This window comes from Melopsittacus undulatus, chromosome 2, assembly GCF_012275295.1.
Source record: "Melopsittacus undulatus isolate bMelUnd1 chromosome 2, bMelUnd1.mat.Z, whole genome shotgun sequence".
In the NCBI taxonomy this organism is placed as follows: domain Eukaryota; kingdom Metazoa; phylum Chordata; class Aves; order Psittaciformes; family Psittaculidae; genus Melopsittacus; species Melopsittacus undulatus.
Genome location: NC_047528.1, coordinates 79,177,662 through 79,188,695, shown reverse-complemented (window position 1 = coordinate 79,188,695; position 11,034 = coordinate 79,177,662).

The following is an 11,034-nucleotide window of genomic DNA, read 5'->3' as shown; positions in this document are numbered from 1 at the left end:
CCCCTCCAACACCATCACAGCTACCCTGTACCAAAGGCAAAACTCCAGGATTTAGAGGCCTGAGCTCTTACCAGTCATGAAGTTTCATCAGTCACAGATTTGAAGTGTAGGTGGAAAAAGCTATTGGATCAAAAGGATTTGTTTCACACCCACTCTGTACTGCAAACAAGTACACTCACTGAAAGTACAAAATTGCAGGTGTGGGGAATATGCTCTACCCTTCCCAAATTTACAGGTACTTTTCTGCATGCTCTGAAAATACCTGTGAGTGCACTGATAAATGATTAATTTCTGGTCTTGTATTTGTCACACAGGTCTGACAAGAGAAACTGAATGGATTCAATGAATGGAGAGAATTTGAAATATTTTATATATTTGTATAAAGACTATGAACTTCCTAACTGCAGTACCCCATAGGAAGCATCTTCTTTGTACATGTGTATCAACATTTTCTTGTCCATTTTGTTTAACATAGGAAAGTTTTGCTGAAGTAGAATGGAACACAGCAACTAGCAATGAATGTGTGTATATTCAGGAATGATTTTGACCTGAGAATGTGGAACAGTGTGATGTGAAGCTTGAGCAAAAGTAGAAAAACTATTTAAAAAATTATAAAGTCTTTATTTACAATTAATTGGGTTTCTTTCCTTTATTAAAAAATATCAATATGGACAAAAGAGTTTTAAAATTATTTGACAAAATGCAGAATAAATGAGGAATGTAACATCTAATTTCCTGCTATGTATTCCTGGTTATAGGACAGGAATCATGCATCTTGCAATAAGGGAAATTAAAATATTAAAAGGGATGGTCTTTCTGCTGAGTTTAACTAAATTCTTCTTTGGATGTAGAGCCAAAGTATATCTTTTACTTAAGAATCACAATGCACTGGTGTTCTGACGTTTATACATCACATTTACTTTTACAATAAAAATATAATAAGTGAGCTAGTTGACAGAAAACCTGCAACCTTTACTCAAATAAACAGGTCATCTAGCCTTAATGGAACATGTTCCTGAATATAGGTTGAAGGATGACTATCTTCAAAAACCCATATAAAAAGAGGACATTGAAATACTGAAGCTGGGCAAAAAATCATGTATGATCACAGCAGTTCATACATACAATGATTAATCCATGACACTTGTTTTATATGGACTATAGACAAATGAAGACTGTTCATTGCATATTCTATTTTTGGAAATGATATCTTATTTGTTAGAGAAATTTAATATTCTGTGTCTCCTTGATCTCTCTTGTGTTGATTGAAATTATTCTACATGCTCTGAAACTCTATGCCTGGTTCTTGTTTATTCAATTAAAATAAAGATAATTATTCTGCTTAGAAAACAGATTTCAAGTTGAAAATTACTAACAATGACATCTGTTTAATTTTTGTTTGCTTCATCAGACAAGACAAAAGCTTGCTGACTATTTTTGTATTTTAAATTATTACATATATTTGCATTGCTTTGTACAGGAAATTAGAAAAGAGCTCTACCCACTGCAGCTCAATTAAAAATACATTCCTGGATTTTTTACTTTCAATATGCAATAGCAACATTGCTTAATATCCCGCTTCATCCTTACATGCTCATGGCTGATTTCCCTTATGCATTCTTTGAAGGCAAACATCCCCAAAAGACAGGTTGAAATGGAAGTGTTGAGAGACAAGATGCATCAGGACCACCTTACATTTGCATACTGATAAGTTTAATGTGCCTATTCAGTCAAAAATGAACAATTTTCCCCGACACTGCATTATCAGTCACTGATATTGGACTGCATTGTTCCTGCCAGTGTGGAAGTGATAAACCAAGGAGAAAACATGCAGTCCTTTGCACACAAAGCATGTTGAAGGTGAGATGAGTCAGGGCCTCAGCTTTTATTATTCTTTACTCTCTTTAAAAATACTCATTCCAGTGAACTGTGGAAAGCCACATTTTTCCCCTCCTTTCACAATTAGGAAACCTCATAGTGGAAATTCTGGCTGATGGGGAGAGCTGGGACTAGATCCCAGTCATCATATCTGAATGTGTAAGTGAAAGCAAAAAACCATCCCTGACCCAGAAGCATACTGCTTTTGCCAGATCTCACCTTCTTGCTCTCAAATGGAAGGGTGCAACCAGGAGTCACTGAAACATCCTAATTGTGCGGATGAGCTACACAGAGGCAAAGAATAATTTTTTAATCATTTTCGGTTTTATTTTAAATAGAATTTCAAAATATGCATAATTTTAAAACACCTTGAGGCTGACAGCTATAGGGCATGGGGATCAGTAAGGACCCTGAGTTAGGTCTTAGCACTACAAGGAATCCTTATGAAAGCACAAAATTAGCAACTAAGTGCTAGAAAAAAAGAGGATATGAAGGCTCCCTGTTTCTCAGCAGGCAAACTGTTAACAACTGGCATGAACCACCATGTGCTATTGATCTTACTTTTCATCTAAGTCTTATGAAAGGGTATGACTGTAGGGAGTACACAGACCAGTGAAAGATGTCCTAAGAAAATGCAGTCTATTTATTTCTGACATGGAAAATTTTGCCCTCTAAATGTTAGATTTTGGCACAAAGTTAGAGAAAGATCAAGGTCTTAAAATTAAGGATGAGCACAAAAGTACATAATAACAGAGCATGGTAAAATCATGCCTATTTCATGTGGTTACCTGTTGGCCTTTGAGTGTATGAGCCAAACTCACTAACACCTGCATACGAACACCTTACTAATGTGACGATACATGACCAGCTGGCTAGTGAAGCCAGAGGAATGGTTGCAGCAAAATAAATAGTTGTTATAACTGAACCACAGAGAGAGAAACCCCTCTCCCCCCCACAACCCCTAACCTGCTTAATGAAGAACCTATGAAATGAAGTAAAATAGCTGGATTTCAATGTCATCCCTACACTCTGGTCTCCATGCAGTCCTGTTGTGACAGTAAATCAAAAGGACAGTATTTCCATGGTGTCTCTAGGCTCTGTGCATGTAGGTGGAGGAAGAGTTTCCTTTGTTAACTCCTTACCCAGTGCTCTGCTCTGTAATTTTTATTGTCCCAGTGGTGAAAGGGAGACTTCTTTCATCTATCTGAACATGTTTTTCTGAGAAACTGTTCAGGAGTGTAGTGAAGACATGTTCTACAAAAACAGAAACAGTTTTCATGCTGTGCCCACAGCAAAGGGTTTAATCTAATGAGACACCAAGACTTCAACATATTTGGGAAGACACTTCTAACTGTTGGTCACTGAACAAAAACACACTGTAATGGTTTCTCTGATCACCTGCACAGAAAATCCAAACACATTTACCTTAGAGATAAAGGTAGAGGTAAAATAATAATTCCTCTTACCTGAAATCTTTTGGTGTGTTTGAATGTATTTCAGTTTATTACTCTGTTTAATCACTTTCAGTTACAAGATTATAATGCTTCTACATTTCCAAGACAAATAGTATTACTTGCTTTAAAACTCTGGGGGTTTGGCTCTATGCATAACTACAATTATGGAACTGAGCTGGAAGTAAGTAATGGTGTAAGGTATTATTTTTAGTAGTAAAAGCAAGGCCCCACTACACTACTTTATTTACTTAACTAACAAAACATCTGTAGTTACATTCTGCTGTGTTTATGGATATGAATTCCCAAAATCAGTCTTGAGATGTAGTTCATTGAGTTCAGTGGTGTTTTACCAGGTCTGTGCTCAGTGTAATCACAAGGGCAAGTGAAGATGGTCCTTTCATTTATCTCTTTTTCCATGCAGTCTGTAAATTATTTACAGGAAAATGTAATAAAAATCTGGCACTTTGGGCATTTTGTGTTATAAAAAATTGATGTTGAGAGAATCAGAGAAGGGTGTCCAAGGACAATAGTTGTATTTTTCTTGGTAATAGCTTTAGGGCAAAAATGCTGAAACAATTTTCTTCTGTCCTCATGACTAAGTTCTGGTTTCTCTAATGTGTGCTCATTCAATTTGAACGAGCTTTGCTTTATAAGAGAAGCAGATTAAGTAATGTGCTTGACAAAATAAATCCTGATTTTGGTAAATGAGCTGCCTAGTACTACTGCTGAATAGTTACATGAATAATTACAAAAGAAACTCCCCCTAAAGCCAGTTTTTCAGGCCTCTAAAAGTACTGTAGCCTCAAGAGAAAACAGTTCTCCAGAGATAAAAGACTAAGGATTGGATGTGCGATCAGTCAAACTTGGTAAAATCCAGTTTTCTTGTGTCTTTGGAAGCAGTCTAAAGCCATTTATAAAACACATCTGTTCATATGTTATACTCACTTTCCACTACATTACTTTGCAGTAACTATGAAGTAGTTACCAAAGATATTCTAGAGATGACTGGTGACTAACTGCAAGTGCAATAGGGAAGTGGCAATGTTTTGGCCCTGATACCAACTGTGTGTTTCATACACACGAGTGATTGGTAAACCTTGTCTGGGTGCCATACTGTGAAAAATGACCTAATCCTTGTATTTTTAGCGAAACTGAAATGAATTTTCTTTCTTACAGATTCTGCATTTTTAGTAGATTTTTTTACAGGTCTTACAACTACTTTATATTGAGAGTATTCTTCAACTAATACAGTGGGCCTTCAGCTCAAATTTAAACAGGTAGCTCAGCAGGAGCACTGGAGCAGGTCCAGCAGGCTGGAGAAAGGTTGTGTGCTGGACTGACACTTGACAGATAAATGCTTAGAGGAAGGCCAAAGACTTGAGGAGACATCTGAAGGCCTTTTGGATCCTTGATGCTACTGAATTCAAGAAAACCACCTTGCTTCCCACCAAACAGTCCTGTTGTGTGCAGAGGGTGAGTGATGGAAGAAGCTGTAAGGGTTGAATAGTTAAGTCGCTACTACTCACTGTTGCTGGTTGCCATCATAGTTGCTGCCAAGGCTGTCCCTGGCCTGATGGCCATATATAGAATTAGGAGGAACAGGAGCATATACAAATTCGTGCTTTCCTACAGAAAACAGGAAAGGAACACAATCTTTAACTGTTTTATTGCACAGTCAAGTAGCAAGCACACAGACACAAAAAATCAAATAAAGCACTCTGACCCATCGAACACATAGTGTCCTCCTCCCTCTTTCCATGACAGCCACATATCACTGGAACTGGGGTATGGTTTACCAGCCCTCTGGCTTTCACAATGTTCTCAGCGCTTCTTGCATACTTCCTGCATGCACATCCATGCACTCATCCTCTGTTTTTATTGCTGAAGGTTAGTGAGGATAAATGGAAGCCTCCAATGCTACTTTCTATGGCCAGTTTAGATCTCCCGGATAATCTCCCATGAGGTCACCCACCTCTTCTAAATGTCATGCACTCATGTGATCTGAAAGCCTTCACAGGCTGTCCTCATGCCTGAATGACATCCCAGTGACTCAGGCACTAATGTCTCCAAACACAGCCACCTCTTAATTCCCTGCTTTGACTGTTTCTCCAATAAGATGCTGCTGACCATCCTCACACAGAGAGCGATCAAACATGGCATGTGAGGAGAGCTTTGTGAAGATCAGGAAAATGACACTGGACAGCACCACATGGTTGAGAAAATTCAGTCAGCCTCAAATCTGTAATAGTCTTTGTGACACAAATGGGACATCCGGGCTGCTCTCTAGCCCTTGAGAGCAGAGGAACATGCTTTGCCTACACCACATGCCTGCAAGGCAAGTGAAAGCTGCACGTGCTACAGTCATGTTGCTGACCTAAAATTGATGGTCAGGTCATCTGCTGATGTAGTGTGGCACTGGCAGTGTTCAAGGCCAGGTTGGACAGAGCCTTGGGTGACATGGTTTAGTGGGAGGTGTCCCTGCCCATGGCAGGGGTGTTGGAACTAGATGATCTTAAGGTCCTTTCCAACCCTAACTATTCTATGATTCTATGACACCACACCATCCATGTCAGTGAAGCTATGCTGGTTTGCACCAGCAGCTGCTTTTGCTCCAGCCTCAGAGAACTGGGGGAGAAAGAGAGACTTGTAAAAGTGTAGGCTGCAAAGGAGGAAAAAAAGAGATGAAGAGCATCCTTCATCCTGTGTGAGGGTAAAATTCATTTCCTGGATTGGTAGTTCATGTATAAAGCCCTTAGCTTACCAGGGCTTATCCGAAAAGGGCCACAGTAGATGTTCTGGAGGAGCCTGGTGAAAAGTGTTATTTGGAAAGGCATCAGATGGGACTGCATCCTCCCAAACTACCATGCTGATGGGGTGGTGGCAGGCCAGGGCAGGAGGGAGCTAGGACCGGGGACCTCTCCTTTCCTCCCTTTCCCTACAGCAGGAAGTGGGCTCTGCCAGCCTTGTCTTGCATAGTTTCCCCCATCCAGCCCACTTAGTCAAGGCTTCCTGCCCTGCTGTTCTTACTGATATTTTTGGCTTACTGATATTTTACACACCTTGCTCCGTCTCTTCAAGGAAAAGCAACTAAGCAAAAGTGAGATGGAGAAATGCAAATTCTTAATATCCAGAACAAGAGCTACTTCTATTCTACCGATTTCAGCTAAGATAAAAAGCTGCCTACTTTATTTACCTTTACGTGAGGCAGGGGTAAAAATACAGAAAAAATACCTCTGGCATCAGCCGCAGTGGAGCTGATTTCTGTACTACCTGTTAGTTGTCAAAAATGTGTTCTTTACACGTTGATTTCAACAGAAGTGCTCAAGTTGTGACATCCTGAGCAAAAGCTTTTTAAACAGCAGTGATGTTGACATTCCAATGACTCTTCCTGTGAAGAAAGGCAGTGCATTCAGGCAGACAATTCACATGCCCTTTGTCCTGTACATTTTTAGCTTATTGAAATGCTCAGGAAATTTTCCAAACAGAGCAATTATGGTGTCTCCAAAGCATCACACACCAGCATGCAACACAACCTTTTTCCTATTTAAGGCTTCTGTTTTTCAGCAAAGCATCTCTATTTGGAAAATCACTTGTATAAATCATCAAGGTGCGATAAGACACACACCTCATAGTTCAGAGGACTTTGTGATTGAAGGCTTATTATGAACAGAAGATCATAGAGTACAGCCCTCAGAGGGATTCATAAGAAAATCTCCTTGCCTCCGAGCCCAAGCAGCTATACTTGCCTAATTCCAAGCAGATTTGTAGGGAATATATTCTTTACAGCACACTTGAAAGATCCATCCATAATGGCAACACTACAACTTCCCTAGGAAACTAGGTAACTTATCCTAGCATTTTGTTGTCTTTACTGTTACAAAGTGTTTCCTATTTTAAAGCTGATATTATTGGCCTGCATAAATGTAACATAGATGTGTGATATTACATGTCATGCCTGTGTAAGAAACACAACACTGAGTAGAGGAATGCAATTAGAAAACTGTGTAAATCCGATCAATTTCCATCCTAGGGGTGTGAAAGCAAACCTTGTCTTTCCCAAGGCATGGTTAACCTGTGTGGAAGTGGCTCTTAAGTGGGGGCTTTGGTCTCTTGTTGTTCTTCTAGGTCAGATTACAAAAATAATGAATCTTAAAGTGAGCTGGTTCTTCCTAAAGCCAAGCGACAGCTAAAGGATCCCAGTCAGGAGAAGAGCTGGTACCTCCCAGTCATATGAAGATTCCTCTTCCCCAATGTCTATGCCAACCAAAACCAAAGCAAGGCAGAAAAGGAAGGTGAGAAATTAGTGAAAGTTCTAAAGTCAAATCTCAATCCACTGCATAAGGCAGAGGGTGTAAGTCAGCACACAAGTCATTGCCTTCACAGGCAAGTAGCTCAGGTGAGTACGCAGGCAATTGGTGTCGTTAGAAATTATGTAATTCAAATGAAAAGAGTTAGCATGAAAAGAGTCAGGACACAAAATCTGATAATACTTCCCCAACAATTCTCCCAGTTGGGATTTTTGGTTATGATGAAATGAAACACAAGTGTAAGAAATAACTTACACTATATGCCAGAGAGCATTTCTTGACTGAATGTTCTTGGGAAGCTGACATGGGGCTAGTAGCTAAAACGAGTTGATCTACAGCTTACTACATACAGTTGTGTAGTGGACATAGTCTATAACAGTTTTGAATAACCTGGACCTTTTTTTTTCTTAATACGAACTTTTACCATCACTAACGAGCTCAAGAAAATTTTCTCTCCTTTCTATCCAGATTTATTATATGAGAAAGTAATTCTAACTTCCCAGCAGACCATTAACATCTAGCACATCAACCCCATTCAAAAGGATAAGCAGAATAAAGGTGCCCATTTCCATCAATGAACACATAAGCTTTTAAAAATAATGTACTGAATTGGGTCAAGAGGAGAAGAACGTGACTCCTCCATCCTTACACATAAGTCCCATAGTGATGTCTGCTTTTATGGCAGTGCAGGCTTGTACAGGAAGCCAATATTAAATAGCTTAAGGTTGAAAAGCTTGGCTCCCCTTGGAGCCATCTGTGACCTTTAGAAGACTGTGCAAACCAGAAGCTGTTAAGTATTTGTTTCTAAGAGAAACCCAAACAATTAAGAGCAACAAGAGTTATTGACAGCAGTGACTTACAGCAGTAGCCTCATGGGAGGGCAGTCACCAGCACTTTCTAAATGTTTCTAAAGTCCTCATCGCACACAACATTGTCCTGAAACAGATCGGACAGTTTGGTGTCACCTTGATAGCAGAATCACTGCAGTTTAGTAAGTAGGAAGGACATTATCATGAGGGAAAATGGCCACTAGGATTGTTTAGCTGCCTGAAGGGATCCTGGCCTTTAAAAGCTCTTCCTGCCTTTGAAGATACCCTGAACACTTCTATTCCTGATATCTTAGGAATGCCTATTTATTCTCTCCATTTGTCTTTACAGCTGAGAATTGCAATGTAGAGGAAACCACAAATAGCCTATAGGAACTCAGGCTCTCTGCAGTGTCTGTTTTTGGAGGTTGTGGTAATGTAATTCTGAAGGCTGTGGAAAAGGGGTATTTTCTCCAATAACTCTTTTTTGAAAATATGAGAAAAATCAGGAGAAGGCCCTATGTGGTTAGCTGGAAAAAAAACCCAACCAATCAACCAACCAACCAAGCAAAAGCAAGCAAAAATCCCTTTCCATCACTTAATGAAATGTTTCCAGAGGGTGATGTAATAGGAAGCAATCCTACAAGCCTGTCTGCTTCCAAGGTAAACCAAGTGAAATCAGCAGTAGTGACAGCAAGGACAGCCATGCAACACTGGTGGCTGAAGACCCTGCTCCCTGAGGCGTCAGTGAAGGCTGCAGCATGAGAGTGTGTGAGCAGAGATTATTGCTGACCTTCCCCAGACTTGCTCACTAGAGCCTGCTTACTCCCTATATATCACTGATGTTTGCACATCCTGTAGATGTGTCTACATATCAAGAGTGAACACATTAAAAATAATGAGTTGTATGTAGAAACTTAGCAGGCTTTCTTCTATAGCAGATGAGGGACTTAACTGTAAAGGATGTTCCATGCAACCTTTATTCCAATAGGACCATTAGGAGCTGAATATACTGTGCATATCAGGTGAGAAAGCTAAGGCTGAGAAATTAAGCTAAGACAGACAATTTGGCTCCCCAAACTTCTCTATGCTAAGAACGTTGCATTTCTACTTGTATCAGAGTCGATGGCAAATTTCCTATTGGTTTCAAAGGAATCAAAAGCAGACCCTATTTCCATACAACTCTGTAAACTTTGAGCTGGAAAAATACTTGTTAGATCACAAAGCTCATTTGAAAAAAATGCAAAATACAGTGCCCTCACAAGATCTGTCAGTCTTTTAAGAGCTGTTTTGTTTTGTCAAAGGCAAATAAACCTGCTTGGGGAAATATGGACAGGTGATTTGTATGGTGATTTCTTCCATTTTCTTTTCATTATTTCTACTTACAGCCTCTTAACCACAGTCAGGTGTAGCAGAAACATTAGGTTGTGCAGTTTGCATAGATTGCTTGTTATTTTACATGTACAGCTGGTGGGTGTCAGAAGTGAGTGGGTATGGCTAATTCAAGGTGTCTTCTGAACTTGAGTGTTTTGTTTTTAAGGGAGTGTAATCATCTAGCCCTGGAAATGATGTTAGGGTGCTGATGTTGGGAAGTATAGCAGAATACACCTAATGGAATCTGTCTTTTCAAAAGGTTTGACTTGGATAGTGTGATGGAAGTGTTAAGACTAGCAGTGCACAGTAGCTCCCTGCATAGTAATGGGGGAAAGTCTGCCTCAGGCCTAGTTTGTGAAGTTGGTATATTAATATTGACTTTTTTTTTTTTTTTTTTTACCATGGCTGTAGGCACATTCATGTGTTACTGTGAGCTAAATGAAGATGTAGGCAGAGAGATTATCTACTCCTCTACATATATAAAACTACTTACCTTTTTAAGTCAGGTTTCCTCAGATGTGTCATTTCCATAGTGTAAATTAAGGAAATTTTCTTTGCTGTAACTTGCTTGTTGGACTATATTTTAGTGCAAAGGAAAACTGGAAGAGATCAAAAGGTAGGGAAGACATGCTTGTACCCTGTCAAGATGGTCAGCATTGGCCTAAACTATTGCATTGCTGTCATTGCACAGCCTGCAGAAAATGCAAGTAATGTCATTACTTGTAATTTAAAGCATGTACATTTATTTTTAATCTCCTCTCCCTTTCAACAGTACGATATCAAATTTACAATGTTGTATGGTAGCTCCATTTAACTACATTTCTCATTTAACTCCGTCTCTCATTAGCATCCTTCCCTTTGACATGACTGCTATCAGGATCAGAGGAGGTTCCTTGGACTTTGAATGGGGGAGGAGGATGAAACTGAACTGATTTTGTGTCTGTGAGGACTCTGGATTTTCTGGAAGGATCATGGCATCCTGCTGAATCATATCCCCCACCCTCACCCTGAAAGACTGCCATCTCTTTACCGTGGGAAGAGTTTTGTCAGTCCACCTGCGAGGACATCTCTGGCTGACCCGCATGCCTCAGAAGGACATGTGCTTTCCCCAGGGGCATTGCTTGGTACTTCAGCTATGGTTGGAGTGGCCCATCCAGGTGTTGCTGACTTCTAATGTCAGTCAATTCTGCTGAAAGTCATCTAGTGCCTTTGAGA